At 50.0% G+C, this 15,491-nt stretch overlaps 1 protein-coding gene across 1 annotated transcript in view; it reads right to left on the bottom strand.

The window, feature by feature from the left end:
- LOC123374245 (olfactory receptor 51G2-like) overlaps positions 1-15,491 on the bottom strand; it is a 40,113-nt gene extending 24,622 nt beyond the window's left edge. Inside the window, exon 1 of the mRNA XM_045023998.1 lies at positions 15,373-15,491. The gene's annotated coding sequence lies outside the window, so the exon portion shown is untranslated. The remainder of the gene's footprint in view (positions 1-15,372) is intronic.

The raw sequence follows: 15,491 nt of genomic DNA, 5'->3' as shown, positions 1-15,491 counted from the left end.
TCTGCACATTCCCTTGGGGGCCACTTGGGCATCAGGGAACCTCACCTGCTTGGCTCAGTGTGCACCAGCTTTAACCCCGTGACAGCCAAGGGCAAACTGCAAGAGGCTAAATCACAGGGGATATAGGGTGATGCTACCCAACTGTACTGCGGCGCCAGCCCTGCTGCAGGCTCTAGTCCTGGAATCCGGGCGTCTCATCTCTGTTTCTATGGTTCTGATTAGTCACAGGGCTACCTCGGGGGCGGCTGAGTTGTAACGATGATGCTGTCACAGCTGTGAGCTTTCCATCATAAAATTAATAAATAAGTAAATTAATAATAATAATAATAAACATAGGACCAGATTTCTCACTGGCAGCCCACTGTCCTGCATTACAAACCCATAATGTGGGCCAAGGAAGGGAGATCCCACGAGGCTCCCTACAGGGAAATTTCCCTTGGATCATTCCAGTAAGGGAGGTCCCTTCCCTTCTCCCTGAGGAATAAACAGTGGGCCATAGGATCTAGGGAACCCCAAAGTTATGCACAGATCTCAGTGATCCCTGGTAGCTAGACCCACCCACCCACAATCTCTGGGCCTCCACAACTGCTCTAGTACCATCTCCAGCTCCCTGCTAGCACAGGTTCATCAGAGATGTGCTACCAGGGTCTGTCACAGTAGCCACTGCCCACAGGATCTGCTGAAGGGGCCTTGTACAGGGTGGCGGGGGCTGCACAGAGATGGGAAGGCTGGTTAGAGTAGCTGATGGACACAATACCCCAGCCACAGACTGGTCAGGAGGTTTCAACCTTTCCATACCCAGAGTGCAGCCAGAGACTCCGTCAGTGCAACCTTCATTTACGTTATGAGGCAGATGAAAAGCCTCCAATTTTTCTTGGGGATCCAGGCAGCTGCAGCTGGGCAGCATCATGGCAGCTGAGTTTTCAGAGAAAAATTATCTGTTTTCTATGAAAACTCACCCCAAAAAATGGATGAAAAGGAAACATTTTAGTTTGAGTCAAAATTTTTCAGGGGGCGGGGGAAGCTCTCTCTTCCACCATAGCTCTAGCTCAGGGGTCTCAAACATGCGGCCCGCGGGCCGCATGCGGCCCGCGGACCGCATGCGGCCCGCGGAGCTCTTCCCTGCGGCCCGCGGAGCTCCCCATGGGAGCTCCACAGGGGCCCCCAAGAGAAAAGCGGAGGCTCCCGCCTCCGCCCCTCTCCTGGAGCCTCGGCGCATAGAGCGCCGAGTCTCCGTCCGAGCGTCTGAGCCCCGCCCCGATCCGAGCCGCGTGGGGAGGGGGCGGGGCTGGGAGCTCTGGGCTGAGTGCTGCGCTCGGCGTGGAGCTCCCAGCCCCGCCCCCTCACCACGCGGCTCTGAGCGGGACGGAGCTCAGGCCTCGCCAGAGACGCGCTCGGGTAAGGGGGGGGGGAAAGCGGGACCCGCCGGGGCCGGGGCCGGGGCCGAGCCGGGCCGGGGGGTGGGGGAGGGAAGCGGGACCCGCCGGGGCCGGGCCGGGGGAAGGGAAGCGGGACCCGCCGGGGCCGGGCTGGGGGGCGGGGAAGGGAAGCGAGACCTGCCGGACCCGGGCCCGGACCCGGGCCGTGGGGGGGGGGGGAAGGGAAGCGAGACCCGCCGGGCCGGGGGGTGGGGGAGGGAAGCGGGACCCGCCGGGGCCGGGCCGGGGGAAGGGAAGCGGGACCCGCCGGGGCCGGGCCGGGCCGGGGGGCATGGGCGGCAGGTTATATACTTGTGTGGGGCCCGGGCCCCAGCAATATTCAGGGCTGGGCGCCCTGCTCCAGCAATAGTTGGAGCTGGGTCTCTTCCCGCCCCCCCCCCCCGGTCCTGCCTGGATCGGCCCCGGCCACCGCAGGTCTCCCCCCGCCGCCGCGACCCTGCCTGGAGCAGGTCCCAGCCCCCGCCTGCCACCCCCCCTCCGCGTGTTCCCCCCCCTCCGCCGCGTTGTGTTGCGTCCCTGCCTGACAGAACGCAGCGCGCCTCTCCCCTGCCTGCTGCCCGGAGGGCTCCCAGCAGATTTGCTGTCTGCTGCCGCAGGGTCCTAGTGCCTGCCCTCCGCCAGTACTGGCAAGGCAGGCTGCCCTTACCCTGAGCCTCTCCAACCCCAAACCCTCAGCCCCAGCCAGAGCCCTCATTCCCCCCGCACCCTAATCCTCAGCCCCAGCCCTGAGCACCCCCACATCATGAACCCCTCATCCCCCTGCACCCTAATCCTCAGCCCCAGCCAGAGCCCTCATCCCCCCACACCCTAATCCTCTGCCCCAGCCCTGAGCGCCCCCACATCATGAACCCCTCATCCCCCCGCACCCTAATCCTCTGCCCCAGCCCTGAGCGCCCCCACATCATGAACCCCTCATCCACAGCCCTCACCCCACACTCCAAACCTCTTCCCTAGCCCTGAGCCCCCTCGCATCATGAACCCCTCATCCACAGCCCTCACCCCACAGCCCAACCCTCTTCCCTAGCCCTGAGCCCCCTCGCATCATGAACCCCTCATCCACAGCCCTCACCCCACAGCCCAACCCTCTTCCCTAGCCCTGAGCCCCCTCGCATCATGAACCCCTCATCCACAGCCCTCACCCCACAGCCCAACCCTCTTCCCTAGCCCTGAGCCCCCTCCTGCATCATGTACCCCTCACCCTCAGCCCCACAGCCCTCACCCCTGCACTCCCTCCTATCCCCAAACTCCGTCCCAAAGCCTGCACCCCCACCCCCTGCCGCAGCCTGGAGCCTGCATCGAGCACAGAGCCTGCATCCAGACCCCCTCCCCAACCCAAACTCCCTCCCAGAGCCTTAGGCAGTAAATCTAAGTGCGTGTTTTGTCCTTTGAGTGAGGTGCATTACTGAGTGTATATATTTATTAAAACTGCGCGGGGAGGAGGTGGAGAAGAGACAGGGCAGGGGCGGGGCCTCATGGAAGGGGTGGATTGGGGGTGGGGCCAGGGGCAGCAAGGGGGCGTGTCAGTGATGCGCCCTCGGGCCAATGCACTAGTCCTCATGCGGCCCTCGGGGTCATTTGAGTTTGAGACCCCTGCTCTAGCTCAAATCATGAGCCTGTCTCCCTTGTGCTACAGGACCACACCCCTAGGTGGCAGCACTAGCCCCCCTTCAGCCTCCTATACTGAGCAGACCTTGGATGTCTGCTAGGGTGGCTACGCCAGCTCTATAACCAGAGGGAGGCTGTGGAAATGGCCTGTCTGCAGCAGCCCCTCCATCAGTGGAACAATTAATGAACATAAGAGTGGCCACATTTGGTCATTCTAGACTAGTGTCCTGTCTTCTGACAATGGCCCATGCAGATACTTCAGAGGGAATGAACAAAGCAGGGCAATTATTGAGTTATCCATCCCCGCTTTGCTTCCAGCTGTCTGAGGTTTAGAGACACCCAGAGCATGGGGCTGCATCCCTGACCACTAGCCAATGATGGAGCTATCCTTCAGGAATTTATTTAGTTATTTTTTTGGACCAGTTATACTTTGCCCTTCACAACACCCTTTGGCAATGAGTCATATGGCAGTGGTTCCATACCCCTAAACATTTTTGTCGCCCTTCTCTGTAGTTCTTCAAATTCAAACACAGACAGATGGACATAACAGTGCTCCGAGGGTCTCCTCCTCTTGCTCAGGCATGAGACATGCACACAGCGGCTAAGCAAGGCCTTGCACATTCTTAATAGAAAGGGGCGTGACCCAAGCCCAGCTTGAAATGCCTGCTGCTAGTTCACTAGGGGACCCAAACAGCCCCCTCCCCTAGATCCAGCTACCCCCAAGCTCGGTGATGATGGAAATCTGGATGCAGAGTGTGAGGTCTATCTGCTAGAGCAGCTCTCACTGCTCATGGAGGGGGTGAGAGTCAGGATCGGAGCGAGGGGCAGCCCAGCAGGGCTCTGTTCAGCCAGGCAATGCTCTCCAGATCCTTCTCTCTGAAATCACGTCCTGATTCCCCCTCTGACTGCCGAGCTGCAGGAGGGGCCCAGAACTCCCTTATCAAAGGGAGCTGTGCTGATGACAGGCCTCATCACCAAGGGCTCTTGGGAAGAGTTCAGGTTCTCCACCCAGTGCCCCAAATTGTCCCTATAGGGCACAGAGAGCTGAAATCTCTCTACAGCACTTAGCTCTGGGTACAATTACTGTAGTATCCGAGCACCTTTCAATCTGTAACATGTTATCAGTACCACACCCCGTGCGGCAGGGCCGTGCTACTAACACCACTGGGCAGATCCCCAGGCCAGAAGCCACCATTGTGATCCTTTAATCCAACCCCCTGTATAGCACAGACCAGAGACCTGCCCCCAAAATAACTCCTAGAGCAGAGCTGTTAGAACAACCTCCTGCCTTGATTTAACAATTGTCATCGATGGAGAATATACCACCGCCCTTGGTAAATTGTTCCAGGGGTTAATTACCCTCGTTGGTAAAAAAAATTACATCTTAGTTGTAGTTTGAATTTGTCTAGCTTCAGCTTCCAGCCATTGGATCCTGTTATAACTTTCTCTGATAGACTGAAGAGCCCATTGTTCAATGATTGTTTCTCATGCAGGTGCTTACAAACTGTGATCAAGTTGTTGCCGGCACAAAAGGCCTGAGGCGACAGCAACAGTGATTCGTTGCCCGGAGTGCCTCACTCCAATTAGACACACCAGGGTGGAGAAGCAAAAAAAAGTTTATTTGAGATCTCAAAGCGCAGGATGCTTGGAGACACACGTCTCAGATCAAGCACACCCCAGACAAGCAGCTCTCTGTCTTTATACATGATCTTAGTTAAGCATGTCTATTACCCCCAATGCCCAGCTCCCCCCTCCCTCCCCCTCTTCTCCCTCCTTTTTAGTTCCCATACAGCAAATACATTATAACGTAGCAATTACTTTAAACAGGTTAGATCATACTTGGCAAAATATATATTATCTCGTTAGTAACTTTTCTTGACCGGTCATTCTGTTTCACTCCCTTTAGCCAGGTGCAAGCAGGCTGTATAATTGCCTCCTGGTACTGATAACTAGTTGCCACACATTCCATTCTTTCCATCTAGCCTGTGGGGTTAATTAAAGTTTAAACATGGAAGCGGTTCAGACAAGCAGAGGCCTAATACAGGGAGCCTTCATTGGCACTGTCATTTTCCACCCCTCTGTCAACACTGGGCCATGCCTGGTGCCACCAACAAAGTCACCCCTTCCCCTTCTCTTTGTTAAGCTAAACAGACTGAGCACCATGAGTCTCTCACTAGGAGGCAGGTTTTCTAATCCTTTCATCATTCTCTGGGCTCTCTGGACCCCTCTCTAATATATCATCATCCTTCTTGAACTGGAGACACCAGAACTGGACAGAGATCCCAGCAGTGCTCACACCAGGCCAAATACAAAGATAAAATAACCCCTCTGCTCCTACTCAAGATTCCCCTTTTTGTTCATCCTGCGTTGCACTCACTTTTTCATCTATAGCACCACTCTGGGAGCTCGTGTTCAGCTGATTATGACCCCCAAGTTTTTTTCAGAGTCACTGCATCTCAGTTCCACATCCGGTAAGGATGGCCTGCGTGTCTTGCTCCTAGATGTACACCTCTACATTGAGCCATATTAAAACACATGTTGCTTATGGCATGGAGGGACTAAGTGAGTTGCCCAAGGTCACAGAAGAAATCAATGGAAGAGCCTAGAACTGAAGCCTGTTATTCTGAATCTCAGGCCAGCACCTTAACCCCTGAACCATCCTTTCTCTCTGGGGGTAGTGGTTGGGGAGGGAGCAGCTGGCAGCTCAGCATGCTGAGATTACCAGGAACTCAGGGAATTAAATTCCTGTGACAACACTAAACAGGAGCCCAAGAACAATTCCTTTTCCCAGACGATAACGCTGAGTCGTGCTTTCTCCTGAATCTATTCAGGGACAAATCCAACGGCCAGGGCACGGAGCAGGGCCACAGTGAACAAGCAACTCCACATTAGCTCCCAGTGTGACTCAAAATGGGCTAATGTGACCCATAAGGACATAGGCCTGGAAGGCACCTCCTGGGTCCATGATTCCAGTTCCCTGCTGTCATAGGAGTCCCCGGCATATCGACCGGTGCATCAGCTTGTGTCAGCAGGATCTGGGTGAGTTCTCCCCTGACAGCAGGCTGGGATGGGGAGAGACTTCAGGAGCAAACTGTATTTACATAAACACACCTACTCTGCCTAGGTATCCAGCCCATAGCGTGGGGTTGCTCAAAGTGATCAGCTTTGGCTGGTGCTGGGCTACAAATCACTGCAGTACTGAATGCAGGGGTAGTGAGTCCCTCTGAGATAAAAGAAACTCACTAAGCTAGAGGCTAGAATGACAGAGCCCTATGAAAGGGATAAGGGTGGAGACAGTTTTAACCTAAGGGACCCCAGTCTGATTTAACTTGTTCCTGTCCAGTGTTCAAAGATAGAGAGGCTGATTTAAGCCATAGGTTAAATTCCATAGTTATTAGTTCTGCAATTTGATATTTGATTTCCTTTAGAACTTCTGGGTGAATCCCATCTGTTCCTGGTGACTTATTCCTGTTTAATTTTTCAGTTTGTTCCAAAACCTCCTCTATTGACACCTCAGTGTGAGACAGTTCCTCAGATTTGTCACTTAAAAAGAATGGCTCCAGTGTTGGAATCTCCCTCACATCCTCCACAGAGAAGACCAATGCAAAGAATTCATTTAGCCTCTCCGCAACAGCCTCATCTTCTTTGAGTGCTCCTTTAGGACCTCAATTGTCCAGTGGCTCCACTGATTGTTTGGCACACTGATCACTTCTGATGTACTTTTTAAAAAATTGTCCCCATTTGTTCTTGTGCCAGCACTGTCCTTTAGCTTCAGGAGCTCGTCTCTCCCCTTGGTTTTTACTCCCCTGATGTATTTATAGAGCAATCTGATCCATGCTCAGCCTGCCTTGTCTTAGGCTAAACCAGCCAAGCTCCTTCAGTCTTCTCGTAAGCCAGGCCCTCCATTGCCCTGACCATCCTAGCAGCCCTTCTCTGCAGCCTGAATTCTTCTTTCTAGCATAGCAGTGACCAGAATTTTACACATTTTGCCAGAGGAGGTCTTACCAGTACCTGGTATACGGATATTAATAATTCCCTATCTTGTCTAACACACTCTAGGACCTCATGTGCCTTGTTCACAGCCGCATCACATCAGTGACTCACAGTCATCCTGGGACTGACTAATAAACCCAGGTCTTTCTTCTCCTCTCTTGTTTCCAACATACTCTGGGCTGTATAAACAGGGGCATAATGACTAGAACTAGGGAGGTGATCTCACGTCTGTGCATGGCATTGTTGAGACCAATGCTGGAATACTGCGTCCAGGTCCGGTGCCTAGATTGAAAAATTGGAGTGGGTGCAGAAAAGAGCCACAAAAATGACTGAAGGGCTGGAGAAAATGCTGGACAGTGACAGACTTCAAGGGCTGAGTCCGCTTAGCTTACTAAAAGGAAGGCTGAGAGCTGACTTGATGACAGTGTACAAGCACCTTCACAGGGACAAAATACCAGCTACTAACGGGATCTTTTCTCAAGCATGGAAGAGCCAATGGCTTGAAACTGAAACCAGACAATCTAAATGTGGACCTGAGGCACACGTTTTTAACAGCGAGGATGACTAACCACTGAAACAAACTCCCAAGGGAGGTGGTGGATTCTCCTGCTATCTCCAAACCAAGACTGGATGCCTTCCTGGAAGATGTCCTTTAGATGAACACAAGTTATGAGTTAGTCAAATAATGTCATTGGGTTCAATACAGGGGTAAATGGATGAAATTCTGCAGCCTGTCATAATAGAGGAGGTCAGGATAGATTCTCAAACTTTTTGATTGTGTCCCCACTTCTTTGTGTCTGTAAGAGTGTATGCACCCCCCCCCCCACACACACACCACCACCACCACACAAATGAATATATTGATACATGCGGGGGCGGGGCTTCACTTGAATCAGTTGTGCTTTTTTTCCTGTGGCATGAATGATCCAACGATCCACTGTAATAAGAGCAAAACAAAACTGTGATTGTGGCCCCTGCTTACAATGAAATGTGCACACCGTGCCGTAGCCAACGGATTCACATACAGATGGCACCAACTTTGTATCGTGCTGGGCAAACTTAACAGAAATCAATCAACATGCACAGCGCCACCTAGAGTCAAACACACAGCGCCGTCTGAGGACTGTTTGTGTCTGGAGAAATCAGCTTTGCTACTTATTCACTTTTGTGGGTAAAATGTTCACAGTCTGGTTTTTACCCTAAAGCTTCTCATGCTCCCCCCCACCGGAATACATTCTGCACATCCCAGGGGGGCCCACCCCTCAGTGTGAGAACCTCTGGAGTAAATGATCTAATGGCTCTTTCTGGCCTTAATTCTATGACTCTATGAATCATTGTCTTGAGTGGATCGTTATGTTGGATCCAACTTGAACAAATTGCTCCTCTGAACTCTGATGGGCACTCAAGGGTAGATGCTGGCCAATAAGAACCTGGATTGTCACAGTAAAACTAGGATAAATGGTCTCTTTATCCTCTAAACCAGGTCCTTTCCTGTTTTGGGGGGAATCTCACAATTGTCCCACTCTTCCAGCTGGGAACAACCCCCCATCTCTATAAAACGCTTGTGACGGAGCGATTCTGGCGGGACCCAACTGAGAGTGCCAAATCAGGACCAATTGCTCAAACAGGGCAGTTACAGCCCTAGGCTGGGGTTTTTCCACCTCTAAGGCAAACCAAACCAGCCAGACAAAAGGACTTTGGTCTCACCCCACTGGCTAACCACAAGTCACACAAGCAATTTCCTTAGACACTCCAGTCTCCCAGCATCACCACCAGTGCACTCGTCCTGGGGATAAATGGTTATGAAAACCAACACCCCAATAAAAGAAAAAGGTTCTCTCAATCCCAAAGGACCAAGCCCCAGACCCAGGTCAATATACACATCAGATCTTACCCACAAATCACGCTGTTGCCAATCCTTTAGAATCTAACATCTAAAGGTTTATTTACAAAGGGAAAAAGGTAGAGAAGAGAGGTAGAATTGGTTAAATGGAATCAATTACATACAGTAATGGCAAAGTTCTTAGTTCAGGCTTGCAGCAGTGCTGGAGTAAACTGCAGGTTCAGATTAAGTCTCTGGAACATCCCCCGCTGGGATGGGTCAACAGTCCTTCGTACAGAGCTTCAGTTTGTAGCAAAGTCCTTCCAGAGGTCAGAAGCAGGATTGAAGACCAGATGGAAATGATGCATCAGCCTTATATAGACTTTTCCAGGTGTAAGAATCCCTTTGTCCTCACGGTGGAAACTTACAGCAAAAATAAAATGGAGTTTGCAGTCACATGGACAAGTTTCTGCATACTTTGCTGAGTCACAAGGCGTGTCTGCCTTCTCTCCATGGGTCAATTGTGTAGCTGATGGCCCTTTAATGGGCCATCAAGCCAGCTATGCAGGGCTAACATCAGCTTGTCTGGGATCTTTCCCAGAAGCAGAGCATAATACAAACTACAGACAGTACAGAGCCAATACTTATAACTTCAACTACAAAATGATACACAGACATACAGACAGCATAATCATAACCAGCAACCCAGAACCTGGTCTTAGACACCTTATATGACCCCCTTCACTTAAGATTTGGTGCCACTACAGGACCTTGGTTGCAACCCATGTTCTATATGGTCCCAATTTATATCAACAACGTCACACCCCCAACGCAAAATTGATGCAGGAAGGGATGACGAAACATCACTGACTGCATCCCAAGAGCCCCCTTTCCTTGGGTCTGTCTCACTACAGCTAGTGTTGGGCTAGAGGCCGTACCAGTGTATAACCGAAATGGTTTATCAAAGTCATGTTCAATAACATGAATGAATCTCTTTATAAACTTAAGGTATAACTTGGTTAGCTTTTGCAGCATGGTTCCTGTATGTTTCATGTGATCTTGCCAAGAGCTAAAGAAAACAGCTACTTTATCCATACCAGCTTTGGCCAATGTTTTGAACCCAATTAACATTAAACCAATGTAGATATTGATGTTGTTCATAGTACAGGACTCTTGGCATTTAGCCATGAAAGCAATATGGTAGTGTGCCTCAGTTTCCCCTTTCATACAGCACATCAGGTCTGGAATGTATTTTCCCCTGTGAAAAGTTCCAACATTGTTTACATGCATTAACTGTGAAACATCAGTATAGCAAGGCCCTTTAACATAAAGTGTGTTTTCATGTATTTCTTTCAACATGTTTAAGGGACTTTCCAAAAGATTAGGCACATTGTGCATTGATACAGTTCTTGGCCATAGCAACACATTAGTTACAAAATTTAGCATTAGCAATAACAACAAACTGATTGCAAGTGTCCATTTACAAACCTGTTTGTCATGCCACACCCTTGGCTCAATACCATTGGAGTTTGGGCCTTTTAGGGTTAACCTGTGGCTTCCCTTTGCAAAATTCAGTTCTCTCTTTCCTTCTTGTCCTGCAGGATTAAACCCTGACTTCTCTTGCTTAACAGAATTCACTGGCTGATGGGGTGGGCCCTCTGTGCTAACAGCTATTAGCAATTCTTTCTTCTCCCTGCCAGCCAAGTAATTTGCATTAACACAGACACTAGCTTTTAACTCTTCAGCTGCTATGGATTTCAAGGCTGGACTTCGTCTTACAGAGACATCACACCAATTCAAAGGGTCTGAGGGTGAGAGCTGGCTTGCTCTCCCCTGCCTCCTCAAGCATTCAGCCATAAAACTGTTCTGCTTTGAAACACCAGTAACTGAATCTGTCCTCAGATCCTGAAGCACAGACTGCTCACTTACAGATTCAGCATGGAGACATTCCTGTCCCAACACCATTGTCTCCCCAACAAGCTGGCTACACCCAGCCGGGTGGTTATAGGGCTGCTCAACTTCCTTAACAGCGTCTACTCCACCTGAGACCTTTTCAAAGCTGCCCACATTGGATCTCTCAAAAGGAAAGTCAGTGGATCCATTCACAACAGAAAATTTCTGGCTGTTAGGAACTGAAACTTCCTTGATTAAATTACTTTTACACCCTTCAGTTGCAGTAAACTGCTTGCACAGGCTACCATGAGGATTCCTTTCCCTAGGAGCTTTTCTAAGCAGCAATTCACCCCTCTCAGAAATTCTGCCCTCACCCTCTCCACCTAGGGCTTGCTCTAAAGGAACACTTCCCTGAGCAACCACAGCCGCTTTCTGGGTCTCACTTACATTCAGAATCACCTTAGGCCCAACAGGCGGATTTCTACACAATCCCCTTTTAGGCACACCTACAGACTTTCTAGATAACAGGTCAGAAGCAGACTCCTTCCCTTGGCCATGAACAAGTTCAGGAATCTTTTCCTTCTTGCTACAAGTTGTCAAACTGTCAGTAGGTAACACACTTAAATCACCTTCATGCTCTCCTTGTGCCCTGGCTAGGGTATCACCCTGATCAGACAGAGTTGCTGCACCCTTTTCCAACCACACATTAGCAACTGGCAAACTACAAGCACCAGAACTGTCTGGTCTTTGGGACCTTGCTATGACACTAACTGGATGCAACCTAGTCACAGTGCCATTCTCCCCAGCAGACACAAACTCAGGACTATTCCCTTCCTGGGCTTTAGCTGTATTTACAACCAACTTCGAGACAACTGAATCACCCTCAACCATCACAGGCTGAAAGGCCCCTTCTGTCTGCTCCACAGACACAGAAGAGCTGGAGACACATTCTCCTTCACCAGACACCCAGCTTGGGATCTCATTTCCCTTGTCCCAGCACACAGGGCTGTTCACAGACAACTGCTTGGAGACCGAGGTAGCTCCCTTCATAGGCAAGTCAATACCCCTGACAGAGACAGGCACATTCCCTTCACTGTCACATTTCTCCACACAGGAAACAGGTAAGGGATATGGACACTCATCTTCCACTATCCCTCCCTTCCCAAACTGCTGACTAGACAAAGCCATCAGCTCACAAGGCTGCCTAGGCTCCTCCAAACTTTCCCTACCAGGCACATTGCCTCTCCCAACAGATAAGCTGCTGCTCTTTTCACTACACTGAGCTACTTTTAGCAAATCACAGTTACCCATTTCAGGTTTACTTCTACAAGCTGCACTAGCCACCAATCCATTACCCATTACAAATTTACCCTCTCCTTCCTCAGTTAGGGATTTAGTCTGAGAAACATTTTCCTCCCCAATGAGATCTTTCTGCTCTTGATCTAACTCCAGATTTCCTTCTGAGACATTAGACAGACATTCAGAAACTTCATTCCCAGACACACTGCTTTTTTGCACAGACAAACCTTTGGAGCAACCCTCCTCAGGCAAATCATTGCTCACACTAGACACAGGTTTAAGATCATTCCTTTCCTGTGACTGGCTACCTGGACTGAACAAAGCTTTAACATTTTCCCCAATTAAAAGATCTTTAGGCAATAACTTCCTGACGCCAGCTATCACTTCATGCTGAGCCCCATTCCACTCAAGGTGGATTCTGGCTAAAGGCACACGGACAGTAAACTCACAGAGGATCACAACACTCACACTCTGATTTGGTAAATAATCTTCCTCTTTGACCAGATCTGCTTTAACAAGAGTGATGTTAGAAGCCATAATTTGCCCTAAACAGCTTTTACCATTGACTTTTACACACTCTATGAATTTTCCATTACCATTCCCATCCATAGCACTGGCACAATTTATGGGGCCACCCTCTACTGAACCCACAGTAACAGCATTGACATAAAAGGTGGCATTGTTGGGGTACATTTGGTTACCCCCAGACAACTGCTCAGAGTTATACAACATACCAACATTGTTACAAACTGGACTTTCAAGAGGATACAGTCTCTGCTGTTCTTCCATTGCTTTTTTGACTTGGAGTTGGAGTCTAGCTGTCTCCTGTTGCATCTGTCGAGTTTTCTCCTCAGCAGCCAGCAGCTCCAGACGCCTCTTACGAGCTTTTTCTTCTCTCTTAGCAACTTCTTTCTTTCTCTCATCAGCCTCTTTCTCCATTCGAATTTCTGCCAGTTCTTGCTCATAATCAAACTGCAGGCTGTCTCTCAAGGCTTGCAGTTTCCTTGCTTTTCCTGATGCTTTCTGTCTCATGGTCACTGATCTTTAACCAACCAAACTCTCAATCCCAAAGTTAAAATTTGGATAGCGTGGGGTTCTGACCCAAAGCTTAATTGACCTGGTTCTGTGGATCCAAGCACGACTACGCCACTGTGACGGAGCGATTCTGGCGGGACCCAACTGAGAGTGCCAAATCAGGACCAATTGCTCAAACAGGGCAGTTACAGCCCTAGGCTGGGGTTTTTCCACCTCTAAGGCAAACCAAACCAGCCAGACAAAAGGACTTTGGTCTCACCCCACTGGCTAACCACAAGTCACACAAGCAATTTCCTTAGACACTCCAGTCTCCCAGCATCACCACCAGTGCACTCGTCCTGGGGATAAATGGTTATGAAAACCAACACCCCAATAAAAGAAAAAGGTTCTCTCAATCCCAAAGGACCAAGCCCCAGACCCAGGTCAATATACACATCAGATCTTACCCACAAATCACGCTGTTGCCAATCCTTTAGAATCTAACATCTAAAGGTTTATTTACAAAGGGAAAAAGGTAGAGAAGAGAGGTAGAATTGGTTAAATGGAATCAATTACATACAGTAATGGCAAAGTTCTTAGTTCAGGCTTGCAGCAGTGCTGGAGTAAACTGCAGGTTCAGATTAAGTCTCTGGAACATCCCCCGCTGGGATGGGTCAACAGTCCTTCGTACAGAGCTTCAGTTTGTAGCAAAGTCCTTCCAGAGGTCAGAAGCAGGATTGAAGACCAGATGGAAATGATGCATCAGCCTTATATAGACTTTTCCAGGTGTAAGAATCCCTTTGTCCTCACGGTGGAAACTTACAGCAAAAATAAAATGGAGTTTGCAGTCACATGGACAAGTTTCTGCATACTTTGCTGAGTCACAAGGCGTGTCTGCCTTCTCTCCATGGGTCAATTGTGTAGCTGATGGCCCTTTAATGGGCCATCAAGCCAGCTATGCAGGGCTAACATCAGCTTGTCTGGGATCTTTCCCAGAAGCAGAGCATAATACAAACTACAGACAGTACAGAGCCAATACTTATAACTTCAACTACAAAATGATACACAGACATACAGACAGCATAATCATAACCAGCAACCCAGAACCTGGTCTTAGACACCTTATATGACCCCCTTCACTTAAGATTTGGTGCCACTACAGGACCTTGGTTGCAACCCATGTTCTATATGGTCCCAATTTATATCAACAACGTCACAACGCTGATCACCAAACAGGTCTGACTGGACACCTCAATCCATTCCCTTACCAGAGCCTGTACAGTCACCCCCAGGCTCCTTAAAACTAGTAGGTTTATTAGCAAACAGTACAAAGCATTGGAGAAAATGGTTATAAAATATCAGGCAGCTGTCACATGTCTACACTCATCTATCTCATGTATCACTATGAGCTAAGTTAGACAGGCTTTGCTCTGGAGATAGAGAACTAGAACTGGCCCAACTTACATTCTTTTGGGAAGCCAAGGAGCTCTTGGGACACAGCCCAGTTTTCCTGTGTCCCTGAGATCATTGTATCATCTGTTTGCCCCTTTCTTGTGGAAGCAGCCTGTGCTGAAACCGGTGTGAGCCTGGGCCAGTCACCGTAATGTTCAGCCATCTCCATGTTACAGGACCAAAGTGTGAAACTGACCTTTGCCCTCAGACTGCTGCCACAGACACCAAGGTGCTGGAGTCACAGGGCTTCCCTCAAGCCAGCTGTCAAGGGAAGCTTTGATAAGAAGCCTTTTATAGAGAAATGTCAGAAGTATTGTGCTTTGGAACCCGGACACAGCCCTGAGCTTAGGGTCTCATAGTATCTGAGCACCTTGAATGTCTTTATCCTCCTGCCACTGCTGTGAGACAGGACAGGGCTATTATTCACCTGTGCAGAGGCTCAGAGACAGACAATAGCTTGCCCATGGTCACACATGTTAGGGAATCAAACGCAGAAGTCCCGAGTCTCATGCAGTGCTCAGACCACAGGAGCAGCCTTCCAGCCATCCGAGCGGTGACAGGCCTGGCTGGATTCTCTGCTGTGCTAGCAGAGCTCCCCTCTGCGGTGCAGAGAGCGGGGATGGCCAAGAGCCAGTTACAGGGGTTTGATTCTCTGGCCTGTTCTCCCCTGCCCCAGCAGAGTTCAGAGCCGCCTGGGGGCTGGGCTGACTCCACCCATTAGTAACGGCTTCCAAGAGCACAGCCCAGTCCAGCCAAGTCCCTGTGGACAGGGGCCACCCCAGAGTATCCCCTTGGGGCCTGAGGTGGCCCTGCAGGCTCCCTGCCCTTCCCTCTATGGTCCTTGCAATGACTTACTCTCCATCTGGGATACTTTAAAAAGGAGCCTCCTCTTTGGGGTCACATTAATTCAGTCTTCTCCAAAACACAAAGTCTCCTAACCCCCAGCCCTATCCTCTTCCTTAACTCAGGAGCCC

This window comes from Mauremys mutica, chromosome 1 (assembly GCF_020497125.1).
Source record: "Mauremys mutica isolate MM-2020 ecotype Southern chromosome 1, ASM2049712v1, whole genome shotgun sequence".
NCBI classification, from domain to species: Eukaryota; Metazoa; Chordata; order Testudines; family Geoemydidae; genus Mauremys; species Mauremys mutica.
Note: the sequence above shows the minus strand (reverse complement) of the source record. Positions and strands in the feature narration are given on the sequence as shown.